General features: G+C 39.0%; 1 protein-coding gene across 3 annotated transcripts in view; it reads left to right on the top strand.

Annotated features, from left to right (window-relative positions):
- The first annotated feature begins 1,482 nt into the window (after window positions 1-1,482).
- The window catches only part of ZFHX3 (zinc finger homeobox 3), an 84,406-nt gene continuing 66,427 nt past the window's right edge, over window positions 1,483-19,461 (top strand). Inside the window, exon 1 of one of the 3 annotated variants that reach the window (XM_075281999.1) lies at window positions 1,483-1,610. The gene's annotated coding sequence lies outside the window, so the exon portion shown is untranslated. Of the gene's footprint in view, window positions 1,611-9,478; window positions 9,862-19,461 lie in introns of those variants that run through there. The other 2 variants (XM_075281997.1, XM_075281998.1) reach the window with 2 other exon arrangements.

Here is a 19,461-nt window from a genome sequence, read left to right as displayed (position 1 = left end):
AAATTGCTACAAAGAGCAAACATGCATTTTGATTCCTGTGCCAACTGCACCGTACACAGCGCTTTGGGCACCATGACACACAAGCAGTGTATAGATTAAAGCATAACCACAAAACCCCTGCGAGCATCTGTACATTTGGCTTTCCTGTGTAGCCTGGTTTTTGGTGATGAAGGAGAAATTAGGTGTGTTCTGTCACCACTGCCAGCACATGCATCACTTTACCATCAGACACACACAGAACAGGGAAGCCAAGGTGCTTGAGGGTGACAGGTATTGTGAGTTTGTGAAAGTGAGAGCCTGGAGGGGGCATGGAAGATGAGCATCATATCACCCTGAACTCCAGGCTGTCATGTGCTGCTTGGCAGGTAAACAAACGAGGAGGAATTCCTGGTGTCTGAGCATGTGGGCCGAGGATACAGAGGCTTTCACATAGCATCATTTAGAGGAGAAAGACCCTTACATAGACAAAGACTCCAGAAGCACATCTATTCTCTGCAGTACTCAGACAGCATTTCCATCTATTAGATTTCAGCACACACATGATCCCATCTTTATTTCTATTTTTTTTTTTTTTTTACATTTCACAGTAAGCTCAATTATATAATTATCATAACCTTTATTACTAATTATTATTATCATGATCATTACTACTGAATAATATTAAATACTATTTCTGTCAGTATTATCATGTGTTAATATCATCACTGGTAATATTATTACTATAAGTATCACTATTTCCGGTATCAATAATGTTATTACTACAATATTATTCTTAGTATAGTAGTATGGTATTACTGCTGGTAGTATTAGTAGTCAATGTATTACTACCAGAATTATCAGCAGCATTATAATTGGGTGTTGTCATGTTATTAGTATTAATAGCAGTATTAATAGAAGTTTACTATTAGCAATATTATCATCATAATCATCATCATTCTCATTATATTATTAGTATTTCTGCAAGTATTATCAGTAGTAGCATTACTGACAGCATTCTTAGTATATTATTAGTATTTCTGCAAGTATTATCAGTAGTAGCATTACTGACAGCATTCTTAGTATATTATTAGTATTTCTGCTATTATTTATTATTATTCTAATTATTAGTAGTAGTAGTATTACTGTGTGTAATAATAGTATTATAATTAGTATGTATTATTGGCAGTATTATTTTCATCACCCTTATTAGTAGTATTCCATCAGTCAGTATTATAGTTATTATTATTAGTATACCTGGCAGTGTTGTTATTATTATTAGCAGTCATTTAACTGCCTGTATCATTATTTTTAGTATTTATTACTTGCTGCATAATTATTATCATCATCTTTATAGGTATTACTGCCAATACCTGATTGATCTGATCTATTATTTCTATTATTTCTACACAATCACATAATACTATTTACAAAGAATATGCTTTTTCTTGATAATAATCATTTCACTAATACCTAAACATTTTTCTTAATATATACCTAGACACTTCTACATTCTTTTTTCCAGCTGCCCAACTAAATATTACGTCGTTGTCCAGCATCAAGCAAAGGGTTAACCGCACGCAATCAACAGAGGTGGCGAGCCGAAAACGCTGTTTACTACGTGGTGGGCGCTGGTGAGTACTAGAGTGTGCAATTTGACAAGGTAGTAATGTGGCTGTGTGATGTGTATATGTCATAATGCAGATTACACTGGCCAGGCTGATGGATAATGCTATTTCGCAGGAGGCCTGCTTTTCCTTTGGGCTTGTTTTGATTTTTTATATTTTTTTTATTTTATATTTTCATTCTTCGCATCTATTTTACACACATTTTACGGTATATTTTTTATTTTCTACAGCCTTCAGGTCTTTCAGCCTTATGAATGGGCACTCCCCGGGTATGGTGGAAATTTAAAAAAAAAAGTTGTACATGCTAAGGATATCATGCCAAACCTGAAAATCCTGACTCTTGGTTGCTCTCCAGAAAATTATTTCCTTTGGCGCTGTTAATCTTGACATTAGATATAGTAACTACTACGTACACCTCAGATCCACACCTGCCAGTATCTATAAATGGTGACTTGAGCCAGGTTACAGTACTGCTGTCAGGACGTATGGGATTCGTGATCATAAGATCCCTTAGGATAAAGCTGTATAAATATTTATGATTAATATTTTTATTTTGTACTTCTTTAAATGCAGAACTAAACAGAGATGAATTCACATGGGGAGTTCATGCGGCATTTGGCTGATGTTACTTTGTATCAGAAATAACACAGCATCCAGATGTTACATGTAAAACCCTGGGGAATTGGGAATTCTCATTCACAAAATGAATTTTTTTTTCAGCCATATTTTAACAAAACCTACTATGGTATTGCTGAAAACTTGCATGTGTTGTCCTTTTTTTGGTGGGGGGAGGGTTGGTGGTGGTATATTGCGATAGCTGCTGCATTTCATATACAGTCATCTCCTATGTGGCAAACATTCTAACGCATTTTCATTTGAACAGGTCTATGTTAAAATTAGCTGAAAATTCTAGATACGTACATAAAAAAAAATCACATGCAGGACAGATGTATACCACCCCCTTATTTTCTGCTGATCCTACTAATGGCATTCACACATGTGTGTATATATATATATATATATATATATGGTTGGGTTCTCAGAACTCGAGATAGGTGACATTTTTCTTGTCTGGCCTGTAATATTTTGTCAACATTTGTCTTGAAATGACTAAGAGAAGGGAAAAATGCATTGAAACTCCCTGTATTGCAAACGTAGACCAGATAGGCTATAGGTTTTATGCCCCTTTAAAAAACAAACATCTTATATAGAAATGGAAGGTATCACTAAGACATAAGGTATGCTGTGCTTCCCTGCTTTCACAAAATCCCCCATGAATTCAGAGGCAGCATCAGACTCACATATGTTTTCTCCTACCAGAAAATGGCTGCCAGCACAGTGAGTGACAACAGGCACATTTAATCACAATACCTTTACCAGTGTTCAAGTGTTCTGACCCAATAGAACAGCAAAGCTAATTTTCTGAAAACACGACCAAGAAAAAAAAAGTCATTTGACCAGCGCTATCACAGACATAACTCCTACATTCCAATAAGCACAACCCAACATCCAACACTATTTATTTTCTATAATCTGAATAATGCATAAAGCTGCTCTGGAAATCTCACCAGCAAAAAAAGGAACATGTTGGAATACGGGGCAATTTAAATCACCGTCTATTTATTTCACTCTGTGGCGTGAGAGGCTTTTAGGAATAACCAGTGTAATTGTGCCATTAAAATTCTTGTTTGAGTGTGTATATGCCTTTGTGTATGTGTGTGAGTGTGTGCAGTGATACATTTACTGCTGCAAATTTTTTATTGTAGGTTTTTTTTGCAATTAAATGTTACAGCATTTTTATTACTAGATATATATATATATATATATATATATATATATATATGTACACATGTATTGTAATGATGTTCTCTATACATGCTCAGGCTATTTTTAATAACCTACAGGTGTGTGCTTATAATGAAGAGGTTTATGGCCTGGTTTGGTTAGTGCATTTTTTTTTTCGACACAGCTGCAGGTTTTTTTTTTTAAAGGCCTTACTTCCGTAACATATTTATGAGTGTGCAAACTGTTGAACCCTCTGTATAGCTTACTGCCAACATATATGACGAAATTTAGTATACACCAATATAAATAGATCTAAAGGTATATTTATACTTACTATAGCATTTATGCTGCTCCTTTTTTTTATTAATAGCCAGAAGTGATATATATGAGCAATAGATAGATAGACACACATTAATACACTGGAAACACCTACCACAACCACAATAATCACGCAGTGTGATCATTTTAAATGTGATCATTTTAGGGGGCATTTGCTATATACCCTTGGTGATGCCTCCGGCTGTTCATATCTGGCTTATCTTATTTTCCATAGCCATAGCGGCAACAATAAGACATACAATGAAGAGATGAGTATAGATTGTCATTAATTATCATATCCAAGAATTCAATATTAAAATATGTTCATATTTTCAAATAAAAGATATATATATATATATATATATATATATATATATATATATATATTAAAATATTTCAAAAGTCAGAACAGACAGTTCAGATTAGATTAGTATGTTAGCTTTTTTTTCTGTCCGGCTGTCTTCCTGGCGCTTCACTAGCCATAGAAGTATATTTATCTGTTTTGCTATGTCAGTCTAGTAATCCAGAATATTTGAGACTGTGGCACCACATATAGGTCCCATGAAAGAAAGAAAGAAAGAAAGAAAGAAAGAAAGAAAGAAAGAAAGAAAGAAAGAAAGAAAGAAAGAAAGAAAGATAGATAGATGTTCCTAATTTGTATGTTTGCATGTAATACATTTTGCATTTATAAAATCATATAGTAATGCCATACATACACTGATCTCACAAGTGAGAACACAAGTCAGTAGAAGATATAGCTTGCATCTCCCAAGTATTCATTTCAAGTGAGAGCACAGCTGGCACCATAGACAGTACTGGGTGACATACATCTGGACATAAGGCCAAAGGAAGATGGTGTATTGAACTCTCCACAGCAGATTCACACATACAAGAAGTATAGGGTAAGGCTATAAAAGATTAGCAGACATAGGGTATGATCCATCGTCAATGAAACCACCAATGCAATGCAACAACAATGACCACGGTGACCATTCATTCAGTGAAGCAGATCATACCTTTACTACAGATAGAAGGGGTGGACTGTACCTTATATACTCAGTGCTGTACACAATGGACTGGTTTTAACTGATCTATCTATAGCAGCCCACCACAAACACCTCTGATGGTGAAGCTACTGTACAAGCTATATAGTGCACCACAGACTAAATACTCTTGTTAAGTCTTAGGTATGGAAATAGCATAGCAGTATTTGCCTGGCCCACCTAATTATTCCTAGATTTTGGCCAATTTTCTGAGGAGAGAGACCTTGGTGCAGTAGCAATCGATTTACTAATAGTGATAATATAAAGTCATATCTCTCATGCTATATAAATATATTTTTTTTATTAATATTGATATTTTGCTTTGTTTAACTTCTACGCACAGGAAATATTTTTTCAAAACAAAAACTAGGTGGTAGTTTTTTTTAAGAAAATTCAAATATATCTGTGCACTTCTATTATCTGCTATAATAAGGGCAAAGAAGTCAACTGAAGGGCAAAATCAGCTGCACATTACAAAATGTCCCACTGCTAATACTAGTAATAATAATATTTTATACTGCCAGGGTATTTAGTAAGTAGAGAAGTCCAACACTGCTGTATCAATCTCTGAATGTGTCATGATAGGACTGGGCCTGTATTAAAGAGCAGAGGTCAAGCAGTGTGTGCAGCAGGGCCATCTTATTATGCTATATACACAGGATATAATGATACTAGAGGCACCACCTGGACTGTCTGTCCGCAATGGCGCAGCTTTATATCACATAACAGGGCTGAAAACTACCATACTATGGAACTCACCAGATAAATATTCTTATCTATTATTTTTCAAAAATAACACACACACATAATATATATATATATATATATATATATATATATATATATATATATATATATTCACATATATATATATATATATATATATATATATATATATATATATAGATAGATTATATATGTTAGCTTATTAATCTGCATAATATATTTCAAACATATATATTTTCTCCGTTTTCATAGGGTGTATAGAACTGACCTCATAGAAAAGATATATGTATACACAAAAAATGGTTAATGTTGCCTGAAGTGGGATAGATAGATAGATAGATAGATAGATAGATAGATAGATAGATAGATAGACGGATAAATACAAACAGATTGACAGATAGATATATTACTCATTGAACCTATCTTCTATGTATACATTTTATCTTCATTTATATAATATTTATTGTTAACATACCATATATGTTTGCACTAACGTTTTCCTATAAAGACAAATTTTTACAGCTATGTGTGTTAGAACAATTCTTTTCTTAATGTACAATAGCCCAATTGCTCACCTGTGAGCTAAATTAATGAAGTATATATATATATATATATATATATATATACTGTATCTGTGAACATTGTAACACTAGTGTATGACTTCCAATATTTCTCTGCTGTAAATAAGCCCCATATACACATGGATTGGCTACATCATATATGACACATCAGTAAAGTGTATTCTTCTACTGTTATAAGCAGTTTAAAAAGTGATGCAGGGCAGGTGGTCTGTACAGAACAAGATTTGGGGGGTCAGTGGCTAGGTGCCTGGTACTGCTCAGTATATTTGGGGGTGCTGTTACTTCCCTCTTGTAGTGAGAGCAGCTGTTGTGTAATGGGGCTTCCCCCTGAGAGACAGAGCTGTCTCCTGCCCTGTGCTGACCTCTCCCCTGCCTGCCCTGCTCTGCCTTCATGTGTCCCCGTCCTGCTCATTCCTGCTGCCCCCTACCCTGCTTTAATCCAGGCACTTATACCTTTACCCGGTTATTTCATTGTCCATGCAGGTGAATGGGATTGCTGCTGTCACTCGGGCTGATGCCCCATACAAGAAAGAAGTTGTAGACATTACCATGACCCTCACATATATGTGTGCAAATAATACAGGGGAGGGGGGGATCAGTATGCCGATAACTAATATACAACACAGTACTTCACATCATCTGTGCGTATATCTATCCATATGTAGATATATAAATGTATACACAGCCAGGTATAATAGTGTCTCCAGTGAAGGTATATTTCTATATATCAGAATAGAAATAGGTTATTGCAGCCTCTACTGCTGTGTAATTAGAGCCTCCTCAGCGCCAGGAGGGTGACAGGAGGTCGGGATGTCCCCACTTTTATTCTCTATGTAGTGGAACTTTCCCCTGATCCTGTGCCAGCCCCGGGTACACACATCCACCTGACCCCACAGATGGATCACAACGAACACACAGCTGCCCCCCTGTATACAAGCCAAACGCAACGAATACCCCCAGACTTCGATGTGTAAAGCCTTCATCTAACGAATATAAACGGATTTCACCGGCCCGGAGCTGAAGGCAACGAAAATACCTGAAGACTCTATTGTCCAGGTCACTGAGAGAAAGAGACAGACTGACAGATACATGGATGGATAGATAGGATAGATAGATAGATAGATAGATAGATAGATAGATAGATAGATAGATAGATAGATAGAGGTATGTAAAGAAAGAAGCATTACAAAATTATATATATAGTTTATATATATATATATATATATATATATATATATATATATACACACACACATATATATTACAGACAATTTGAAACATAAATATCAGAATATAAGTTAGATAGATAGATAGATAGATAGATAGATAGATAGATAGAATACACACCCACATTCAAACATATATGTATTATGTGAGAGGTGCGTTAAATGTCTCTCTAATAACTACACGTATATATACACACAGAAACACACACATCTATAGCACTACATTTCATATATATATATATATATATATATATATATATATATATATATATATAACTATAAAATACAGGTTAAGTAAATATAATTAATGTAAAGATGATTATTATCCAAGCTGCTAACTATTGTAAGACATGAAACACTTCACAACAATAATAGTAAATACTGAACAATCTCCTGTCCTCCTGTTCTACATGTGCAAACAAATTACTTATGGACATTGACAGAAGGACATCCAGAAATGGGAATAATAGAGGAGATTATAGTCAAGCATTATATGTATATATATATATATATATATATATATATATATACACACACTACCTATTGATTAATTGAAATAGCTAATGCCACTTTCATGTCTGTACAATCATCATCAAGCACCAGAATATTGTGTAGTGGATTATATATTTATAGTATAGTGTATATATATGTATATATGTGTTTGGCTGACAGTAAATCTATCCCTATATCGCTAGATGTATACACACACATATAAAGATTGTAGTTAGATGTCTCACATGGGCAGATGATGGTATAAGAGCAGTGAGGGAAGTTTCATTCTGAGCATACTGAGTAATAGTAATAAATGTATACACATATATATGTTTAGGTGTAGTAAGGTGTGAGCAGGGGCCAGGTAGGTGTGGGGGGTATGTCTCTCTTACCTGCCCGGAGACTCCTGCCCTCCATGTGGGTGACAGTAGCAGGGGCCTCCCCTTCCTCTCTATTTGTAACATGTAGCATGGTGGAGAGTGTAAACATTGCTGTGTACAGCCCGAGCACACTGCCTGCCATCCATCCCCGAGTGCTGCGCGGACTGCAGGTGGCTGGCTGCTGTCCTGGGAGGAGGGGGGGGCAGCCCGACCACACTAAATACCTCAGGGTCAGTTTTCTGACTACACCCCCCCTCCCCGTCCCTCCCCACCACCCCCTCACAGATGCCCTCTGCTCCCCCGTGATCTCTGCACTGATGCCACAACTTGATCCCAACTTTTCGGTGCACTTGAGTGTCCCCCTGTCAGCGGCGGGAGCGGCAGCACTTCTCCTCCTCCTCATACATGTAGCAGCACCGGCTCCATACACTGTCTACTACTACACCTATGAGGAGACCCCGAGCCCCGGCCCTGACATGTAGGGTGCTACTTCTCCCTCCTCCGCCATCATACATATAATGCTGAAGAGCTGAGCCTCAGTCTGGGACAAACTTTTCTTGTCACTGCTGTCTCCCCCGTGTCACTGTCCTGTCACCTGTCTTCTGCTGCCACTGTCACTGTCCCAGCACCTCTCCTGGTCTCTTCCCAATACTTCCCCTCTCCCCCATCAGTAGCAGTGCCCTCCATCCTTGCCCAGTATCCTGCAGTCTGTCACTATCCGAACACCGTTTACCCCCCCAGTCCCTCCCCATTCCTTCACTCCTCAGTACTGCTGTGTGATGTGCCCCCTCCTGTCACCTGTGCCCCCTACACCCCTCTCCACTGTCCTGGCACTGGACTGACTTCCTGCCCCTCCTAGAGTCAGGATTTTGCCCCTTTGCTAACTCATTCTTGCACACGACTTCTCCCCCTGCACATGATCTTGTGCCCCTCAGTCACCTGTGCCCCCTGGCCCATATCCAGCTCCTCTGTCCCAACATCCTACAACTCCCCAGCCCCCCTTAGTGTGACTCTTTCTCTGTTCCCCTGCCCCATTACCGTAGCCTCATCCTCTGCCCCCCTCCCTGCTCACTATCCTGTTACCTGTGCCCATCACCCACCTGTGCCCCCAGTCCGCTATCCCCTGTCATCACTGTCCCAAGTCTTTACTCCCCCCCCCCCCCAAAGTCATTCCTGAAGTCTTCTTCCCCCCAGTGTCATGACTTGCCCCCTGTGTCTCCCCTTGCCCCCTCTTGTCCTTCACCCCTGAGCCCCCTGTTGTCCCTCACTCCCCCCAGCCCCAGCCCCTCTCCTCTCCTCCCCTGTCCCTCTCTCTCCCCCCTCTCCTCTCCTCTCCCCTCTGAATCTCATTGATCCAGGCGCTGGTAATTAGCCCTTCCCGTCGTGCCTGTGTAATGAAGCACATGCGCACTGAATTAATCAGCCATTTTTTGCAGGAAACTAATTAGCAGAATAAAGATCCAAAGAGTTTTTTTTTCGCTCGGCGACCATCAGATGTGAGCGCGGCTCCTGGTGTCCGGAGCTTCTCCCCCCCGGCTCCAGCCCACAGCCCTGCACCCTGCACCGCTCCGGGGCTCAGCCCGAGCGGCTTCATGGGACCCCGGGAAGAGCCGGATCGGACTAATCCAAAGAAGAAGAAGAGCCGAGCCGAACCGTGCAGCGCCGCCGGTGCGCAGCCAGGACCAGAGCCCGCTGCTCCAGCTCCAGTAAGTGACAACTTGTGCCCCTGCCCCCCTCCTTCTGCCAGGGGACCCCCGGGCACCTCCAGCACTGACCTGAGCTCCAGTGTCCGGGGCACCCCGTGCACAATGCCCTGTCCTGTGTACACTTCTCTGTGTCCATGTACATGTGCACTCAGCAGTAGCAGCAGGCTGGATGTCTGTCACAGTGTACACTGTGCACTCCACACTACAGCACTGGCTCCTCTGTCATTGTGCCTGCCAGCCCTGCTCTCTACTCATACATATACACATGGATACATGCACTCTCCCCTCTTCTACACATGTCTACAGACATACTATCTACAATATACATACCTACAGACAAGATGCTAGATTTTAACCTGTATTCTCCTATAGATGATGTATATAATGGGCACATCACACAGGCACTAGTACTGTGTCAATTCTCTCTGAATTGCTATAGTGTATGCACATCACTTCTATACATATCTTATGACTGTCTAATCTGGTATAGTATGTGAATGTCATACGTACACTTTTATTCTTAAGGATCTGCTATAGTGATGAGGGGCACATCACTTACACACTAGTACCTTATACAGTACATTTTGTCGCTGCTGTCCCTGAATCATATTGTGGAATTGACACAATGGAGCAGTATTTCTGAATAACTTTTTTTGGCCCTTTTTTCTCCTTTCTCCTCCTTTCTCTTGGAATTGTGCGTTGGGGAACACAATGTGGAGTGTGGTGTAGTGTGTGCTCAGTCTATAGTCAGTATTGTATCTGATAGGTAACGCCACATTATCCTCTTGCCACTTGTGTCCCCTCTTAGGATGCGACACAATGTAGCAATATATCTAAATGACTTGTATGTCTTTATGTCTGAGGATTGTACACTGACAGTAGTGACTGGATGTCACCTTGTGTACTGTTAGATGGATAAGAGGCTTCATGTGCTATGTTACATACAGCCACCCCAGGATCACTCTAGGAGCCTATGTGTGATGCATATAGTGTAGGTTGTCATTCCTTTTGTCATTCTAGGGGACCTATCTAGTTGTGTTATATTGAATTCTTCTCCCATTTTATTTTCTCAGGATATAACTTTTTATTTCCTTGTTCTCGGTGCATTGTAAAATGTATTGCTGGCTGTTGGGAAAAACACAATGTAGAGATGATTTCCATAATCAATAAGTGTTTGTAGGAAATCCTTTTCCTTCATTTCCTGTACTTTTCAGCTGTGTGGACTGGGCAGTCATCTTCCTTCTTTAGGCGTTGGGATTCATATGGTGCTCATGTCTCTTTACGGACGTCAGACTGTGAACATGGATTGCTGTGTGGTTGGAATATGGGGGATATTATATGATAGTGTGCGCTCCCACCCAGAAAGTATGTGCATATTTATTCTTCGTACAGTCTTTCAATTGTAATCTATATAACGTATATACCCGCATATGCACAAATAGATATGTATATTTATGTGTATATATTTTTTTTTTATGTTGTCAATGCATAAGACGGGGTAATTGGGACTTTTGGACTATATAAAGTGTCATTAGTAATTTCTTTTTGGCATCCCTTAGTGTTGAGGTCACCTTTACATGCTGCTGGTGTCAAAGGTTGACCTATCCCTTCCATCAATACATCCTCAGAAATGGTTTGTTACTATGCTCCTGTCTAAAGGATGTGGGATGTGGACATTGACCAGCTGGATATTTTTTTTTTTTTTTTGTCTTTGAGGTGAAAGGTACTGTAGCTGAACATCGTAGGTCCCTCAGATGGGTCAGTGAGACCCAATCCCTCCCACCATCAGGACCATCTTGTTTCAATCTGTCAGTACAACATTGTACGTTGCTTGACTGTGTACGTTCCGATACTTTTCTATGTGCCTTTGATTGTCACATCCAGATGTTCTGAATATCTAATTTTTTTAAATACATTAGCATTTTTAGTTTTGGATTGTGTCGATTTATTTTGAATTTAGTTGAATTTATTTTTTCATGCTTAGATTTTTTTGGATATGCTTTCATATGTTTATATTGTATTTAAGCTGTAAAGATAGCTCTGAGCTCCATTTAATGTGGTTAGTCTGTATCCGTAGCTAGGCCTGTCAGCCTGCCTGCAAGGATTCAATATCTTCTTTTAATTGTAATGTCATTTTTTATTTTTTTTTGTATTTTATTTTTCTTTGCCCCTTCGTTCTATGGAAAGGTTGCCAAGGCTCGGTGATTGCTTCCTAGGGTCACATCAAGTTCGAAACCGTGAAGAAAGGTGCAGGGAATCCTGCAATGAGAGAGAAGCTGCCCAACAAAACGGGGTCAGCTCGTATGCTAAGAGGCGACATTAACAAAAAGAGAAAAGAATACCAACTGCTCTGGTTTAGTTTTGGTTTTTAATCTTTCTGGCCCCTTCCTCCCTCCAGTTTTTTTTTCTTTTCTCTTTCTCCATTTTTCACTGTGTCCCTGTCTCTTGTGTTACAGATTGCGACCTGCCTGTGAAGTATTTGCTCTAAAGCTTAGCTAAAAACAAAACCAGCAAAAACCCTATTGAATTCAGGCAAATAAGGTTAGGTCTGCAGATCATATTACAAAGCAGTTTTGAATATACTGCCCATCGCACCAGACCAGTTATTCCTGTTGCTACAACTTGGAAGGAAAAAAAAAGACATTTAAATCGTAATTTGTTAGTACAAGAAATGGAAAGTATTTTAAGCTCTTTTTCTGCCTGATAATTCAACATGAGCCCAACCCTTTTTCTTTATAATTTTTTCCTCTGGTTTCATAGCTTTTCAGGTATGTGCCATAATGAATATGAAATTAATTGTAGAAAGAATTTCTCTTATTTTTGCTTTTTTTTTTTTGTCATATTCTTGTATTAACATCAGCTTTGTCTTTCTGTATATTGGAGGGAAGTTGGCTATGATACTGTGGTTTTGCAGTTACACAATGTGTTATCATGTTTGTAATCGCTAAATCATTGTCGTGGTTATGAATTTTCAGTTGTGGGGTCTTTCACAGTGTCAGATGCATGTGCTTGATAAGTTCCCGCTACCAATCCCCTGTTGCTCAACCACTTGGGTATTTAATGCCCCAATCATGGCATGGCTGTGATTTGATATAATGGGCTAGTGGGTTTGCCGTCATTTATCTGTGGACGCAGTTAAGGCCTGGTATCAGTGTTGTTGCAGTCTGACCACCATTTATATTCCGTTTTGCTTTGTTGTTTTTTTTTTCGAGGAACCTTTCTCTACTGTCTTGTGGAATTTTGGGGCCTTGCGATATTTTATTAATGCCCCTTATTTCCCACTGAGATGTACGGTTGCCTAAGATGTGGACGTCCCTAATATTGAACGCGGTGATAATTTGAATATTTTTAAATGTCAGTGGGCCGACATTGGCTCTCTTCACCCATCTTCCTCTTCTGTTTTCAAATTATTATGTAACAGAATCCAAAGCTGCATTAAAAATTCAGTATTACAGGCTGATTGTAATGCTGCCTCATTAGAAGCTCTGTCTGGCCCAGTATTAAGTCAAACACAAAGCAAGGGCTTTTAGATTTTAAACACCAATAAATATTAAGTATCTGAACATGAAAACCTGCCATTGCTTAGGTTTTTGACTCATGTCCTTTTTTTTCAAAAAAATAAAAAAAAATATATCTATCTATCTATATATATATATTATAATTTATGTGGGCATTTGTTTTTTTTTTGTGTTTTTGTATTTGCAATCCCTTTTATTTGCATGACAGTCTGTTCGAAGATCATATTCGTGTTTAAATTCGAGGGTATAGTGGGATCGTATGGTAGGTGTGTCTGGATGTTCACTTTCCATGGCTTATGGTTAAGTATTTTGGTTTTTGTTATTACTATTTTTGACAGGTTTTAGGGTATTTTTTTCTATTTAGCCTTTCAGAGGCCACTTGTCTACCTCCCCCCCCCACACACACACACACTTTCCTTTAGTTCCTCATTTTATTTCGGAAAGAAGAGGAGCGAGAGAGAGAAGAAAACATTGTGTAATGAATGTTCAATTCATTTGCAAATCCCGACTCTGATAGTGTCATGCTGAGAGAACCGAAAGTGAAGCCCCCCTCCTCTTTACCATATTGAGTCTGTAAATTGTTTTGCGATTTTTGAAACCTGGTATGTCCACTTTAATTTGTCACGCATGTAAGTTTTTTATTATTTTTTTTTTATTTAGCAGCTGTTTTTTTTTTCTTCATTTTTTGTTTCTCGTCTACAATAAATCTGTTCCAAATTGTGTGGCCTAAGCGCACAATATGACAATGCTTCTGTAAGCAGATTAAAGCATCCAGGAGCTGGGGGTCCAGACTATCATTTTTTTTCTTTTTTTTGTCATCCTCTCTGATTCCAGTAGCCAGCAATGGCTTAAAGTGCTTCTGTGTGTTGACACTTTGGCTCGCTGAGAAACCCTAGGGTAACCTCTTCGTGCCCCTCTGCTGCTGGCCTTTTGTTCAAAGAGAATTGAGCTAAGGTGCTTTTCAGTGTGACTGCAGGGAATCAGGAGATGTATGTGTGCTCCCTGGTTTTAGAAATCCATCTGAGTTTAATTTATGTGAAGGGAAGGTATTTAACCGAAATAAATACATATTGGGTTATTGTTGTTTTTGTTAATATTAATGTATACTTTAATTATTTACATTTTTGCATGTATAGTATGCAGTGGCATGGTTTAATGGAATTTTTTGTTGGTCTGTGTAATACCCCAAACCCTCTTACTCCACCATCCTCTGCCTTTTCCTCCTTTGGTTCAGACTGGCGAATGATGAGCACATCACTGCAGTGTCTAATGTTGACCTATTCTAAAAAATAATAAAAAATATATATAAGTACCAGGTGCTAGAACACTGTCCTGGCAGCAGCCACAAGGCTCTGAGAAGGGAGTATTTTTTAGGCTCCCCAAGGGAGCTGTAATTTTTCCCCATCATATCCTATATCTAATACATGAGAGCACAGCGATGCATGGAATATTTGTTTATCTTTTGTTCTCTGGCCTGTTATGTCCCCAGCTGTATTTTTTTTAACATAGGCTGTCTTCAACGCACCTTTTTTTTTTTTTTTCATTATAAATAAGCTCTTCTCCCTTCGTCTTCCATGTCTAAGAAGAAACAGGTACCAGACTGGTTTCTCAGTACCAGTCCCCTGTTGTGAATCATGAATATAATAATCACTGTGAACATAATCATATATATATATATATATATATATATATATATATATATATATATATATACACATATATAAATTTTTTTCCATAAAGAAGAATTACATTGTTTTTTTGTTTTTGGTTTTTTTTGCCAGTATGCATTTATGGTTATGTAGAGTCATTTAAGCAGGCAGAGGTGTAGATTTATGTTTTGCTTGTATGTTACTGTAGAGCCTGAGGGTTACTTTAGGGGTTGATTTTGATGGTGTTGGTGCTGGGTGTACCTTGCATCCTGGTGACTAAACCCTCAACCAATCTCAGAATGATATTTCTTTTTTGCCTCCCCTTCCCTTCAATCCCGCCTTCTTCATCTCAGAATATCCAGTTAGAAAAGCGGAGCGTTGGTTTCCACAGCAACAGAACCTGAGCGACATTCATCAAGAGATATATATATATATATATATATATATATATATATATATATATATATATATATATTTATTTATTTATTTATATATGACTCGGGGTATTGTTATGCATAAAAAGGGTGCCATTACTTGCTCTATACACTTTTACCAGCAATTAAATCCCTGTACTTGGGCTTACATCAGTCATATATTCGACTTAACAAAAATGCTTTTATATCAGTTACACTTTTGTAGCAGGATTATGGGCATCACTTCCGTAAACCTTGCAAGACTACAATTCCAGCACGCAAGTAAACCTAGCCTTATCCGGGTCTGCTCATTTTGTAAGGGTAAATCTACTTCCTTTTCAGAAGGCCATATCAAATTATACCAGTATGATGGGTTTTTCATACATAGTAGTTTTAATAAAAGAATATTATACATAGGATATTATTAAATAATTCCAGTTTTATCTAGCTGCTCTATCTTGTGTAGACGTCATCTTGAAATGTTATTCTATAAGATTTCTTCTTAGTCTTCCCATTGGAAAACAGTGTGTTAAAACTCTCCAACCTTTAAATAGCTACTTAGTGGGAACAGTATATCATAGTTATTGCCTTGTGAATGGGGGGTACAGTAGAATTTATGGGTGGTAGTTCTTTAAGAGGAAAAGGAGGTAAGAAATGTGTATAGCTTCCCATAGATGGCCTATAAGGCCTGCTGTTTTCCTGACAAATTTTCGAAACGTGTTTGGTAGCTGAACCTCGATCAGATGAATTTGTATTACTGCTGCTTGCCATTATATACCTCTTTATGTATCTGACATGTATGTAGATGAATAGTACAATGTTTTATTGGAATATGCTGAATCAGATCTCTATAAGCTATGAAGTGGATGTTTTTGAAGCCATAGCCAATAGCTACAGTCCCAACTGCACATGAATCGGCATTAGGTGGCACTGTCTTAGTATCTTGCATTAAAAAAAGCTAAAGTAATTGATCTGAGCTGTCATTCAGTCATGACTGTGATTTATATACCGGGTAGGGTCTTCTTATGTAACCACCTCTGGATTTTTAAATGTATTCATTTTTATTTCCATTTTTATTATGGGAATGTTCTCCTTCCTCTTTGCAGCTAGAAGTGGTTAGAAAACATTCAATACATGGTTATTGAATATTGCTGAACATTGACTGAACAATGCGAATATGGCATTATCATACAGGGCGTATAGAGTAATATGCCTATTATTGATGGTAGCTGGTAGGTTTTGTGTTTTTTAATATGGCCAATGATGTAATCGGTTTTGCGATATATCCCCGGACTGCGTATTGCATGATCAAAGTCAGTGATGAAATATCTGACCATATAAAGGTGCACGGCCAGAGGATATGGAAATATTACCATTGGTGGTGCACTGTCTCTTTAAGGAGTATTGAGGTGATGTCATTGGAAGTCTCTAGTAAAAAGCAATGACACCAGTACTTTATACAGTGAGTGGTATGACTTGTGAATACACATTATTGTGTGCTGAATAGGTTTTGGCCATATCGGTGTTCTCCCATGTGTGGCTCACATACAGAACTACATCTCTCAGTATGCCTGGACAGCTGCACTGTCTAGAATATCTTACTTGAATCTTTTAGTGTTGTCACTTTAAGAGATGTGTATATGCTCATTAGAAATATGGCATTTTACATGTGAAGCTCAGTCATATGCCAGCACTGGAATGTCTCCACCGTCCCCACTTTATCTGGCTGATCTGTCATTAATCTAGATTCAGATATCAGCAAGTTGCTATTGAGATGACTGCTTGTTAGAGTGGGGCTGCTGTTCATCCTGCCTGCCAGCTGCATGGTCCAGACCTGCACTTCCTTATCTGATGATGGCACAGTCCCAGCTACCCCCTCGCCCCTCCCAACCCTCCTGTGATCTTGGTGTCCTCTAAATATTTCTTCTCTTTACTGGCACTGTGCCCCTCCCACCTTCACATAGATTCATGCATACCCTTTGTCTCTTGCAGCACCGGTGTATATGTGTGTGTATTTGGTAGTCTGCTGTTTGTGCTGAGATTTATTTCTATTAATACTTCCCTTTGACCATACATGATACAAGATTTAAGCAGGAAACAACAGTACAGAGACAATTCTTATAAGGTTGTTGGGTTGGCATATTACTGGTTAACACGAACAAATGATCTTGCTAGCAGTGAGTATTAAGTATTGTGTATGGTCAGCTTAACTGATAGTGGAAATAATGCAGCAGATCCATTAAGTGTCTCTCTGCATAAAAACTGTCCTGATCTTATTGTCATGAGCATTAGAAAAGTGACGTGTACATGGTTCCTATGAGGGGAAACTCCAGTATGTGAGTAAAACTCCAATAGGGCTTTTCTTCCTCCTATTCTAAGGCCTCATGCATACAGTCAGATCCATACTCTGGACCCATACTATGCCTCTGTGTGCCTGCTTTTTTTTTCATTGTGGCATTCTCCATTACATGCTAAATTATAGAGATGTTATTTAGCAGTGTCCTAGCTGACGTACCAAACAAGGGCACAGAGATTCCCTATAGTTTAGTGGCCACTCCATGTGCCTCTTTACACGATCCCTGCATTCAGCAATGGCCATGTGAACACCCACCTGACTGGGGAGAGACGATTGCCACATATAAGCCTAGCAACGTTATGCAACGTTAGGCAGGAAACATGAGACAAGTATTTTTTTTTTTAAGGAAGAGTCAGTACATGAGTGATATTTAATCTGTTTTCTCTGTTTTTCTGATCTGGTGGCCACATTGTAGGATCCTTGGGATCCCTTGTATTGTACGAGTTCTCCTCGGCTCCCTTGAATAGTCATAGAGATGATTAGAGATGTCCGCAGCATTCACAGAGCTGCCTTGTAGGCCTCACAGACCTGTCCTTCTGCATTCTTTTCTAATTTCCCTTTTATGAACATAAAACTTTTCTTCTTTTAACTCTGTTTCTTGTAGCAACAGGATTATGGGCAATCATAGAGGCCATAGGGGAGTGGGTTGTCGGAATACATTCTGCTTTTACGTGACATCAGCTCCTTTCCGCCCTGTAGGTGTCTTACACTTCTGCTTTCTCCTGTCCCCCTATACCCCAAGAGCAGATGGTCTTCTTTCCCTTCTGCTCGGGGGCTGGGGCAGACATAAAGTTACTTTGATAACTATTCTCTGCAGTAAGTGAGGAGATGCTTATGAGTTAATCCCACTAAAGCAAGAATGCAAATTTAATCCAGGAGTAGGGCAGCTGTTTTTCTTCCCTATGTTCTACAATGATAAATTCAGCCAAGAAAATGTAGATTAAGTGGTGTAAATTCCCCATCACATGTTCACTTAGTTGGCTTTGTCTGGCTGCAGGTTGTATAAAGTAATGTAAGCAATAAATGGCTAAAAGTAAGGTCAGTCCCATCCTATGTCTAACATATAGAAGCTATTTTCTGATGCTTGTAGTGCATCGCCCAAGGACCAAGGCTATGGATCTGTATTGGGATGATCTTTAGGTTTAGGAGTGTGACCTCATGAGTGACAGGGTGACAGACAGCACAGTTACTGTTGTCCCTCATCTCCATAGTGACCGGAAGGCATCCTCTTGAGGTGCTCAGTTTGTGGTTTGAAGGGGGGAAGTTTTTTTTTTTGTTTTCTGCCTGCCCCACAGAGTAAAGTCTTGTTTCAACTTCCTGATCTCTCCACTTTCTTCTCTCCCCATACGTGCCTCCTGTTTGTTGCAGAATTCTCCCCTGTATTTTAGGATGTGGACAGACAATGAACGTCCCGCTGGTCTGGTAATTTCAGACTGCCAGTGGAGACACAGTGAACACAGGCCGCTGTTCTTATTTTTACCATTTTTTGTTTAAGGTTTAGCTTCTTGTCATATTACCTGTCCCTGGCTGATTCACCTGCTGACTTATCTGTTTGCCCCCTGGAGATGTTTGTTGTGTAATGCCCCTCCCTGGGGCACTTGGTGCTAATCAGGGCATTTGCTTTGATTTGTTTACGAGGGTGTTAAATAATTGTAAACAGCCCA

This window comes from Leptodactylus fuscus, chromosome 7, assembly GCF_031893055.1.
Source record: "Leptodactylus fuscus isolate aLepFus1 chromosome 7, aLepFus1.hap2, whole genome shotgun sequence".
Taxonomy (NCBI): domain Eukaryota; kingdom Metazoa; phylum Chordata; class Amphibia; order Anura; family Leptodactylidae; genus Leptodactylus; species Leptodactylus fuscus.
This window is presented reverse-complemented; position numbering and strand designations above follow the sequence as displayed.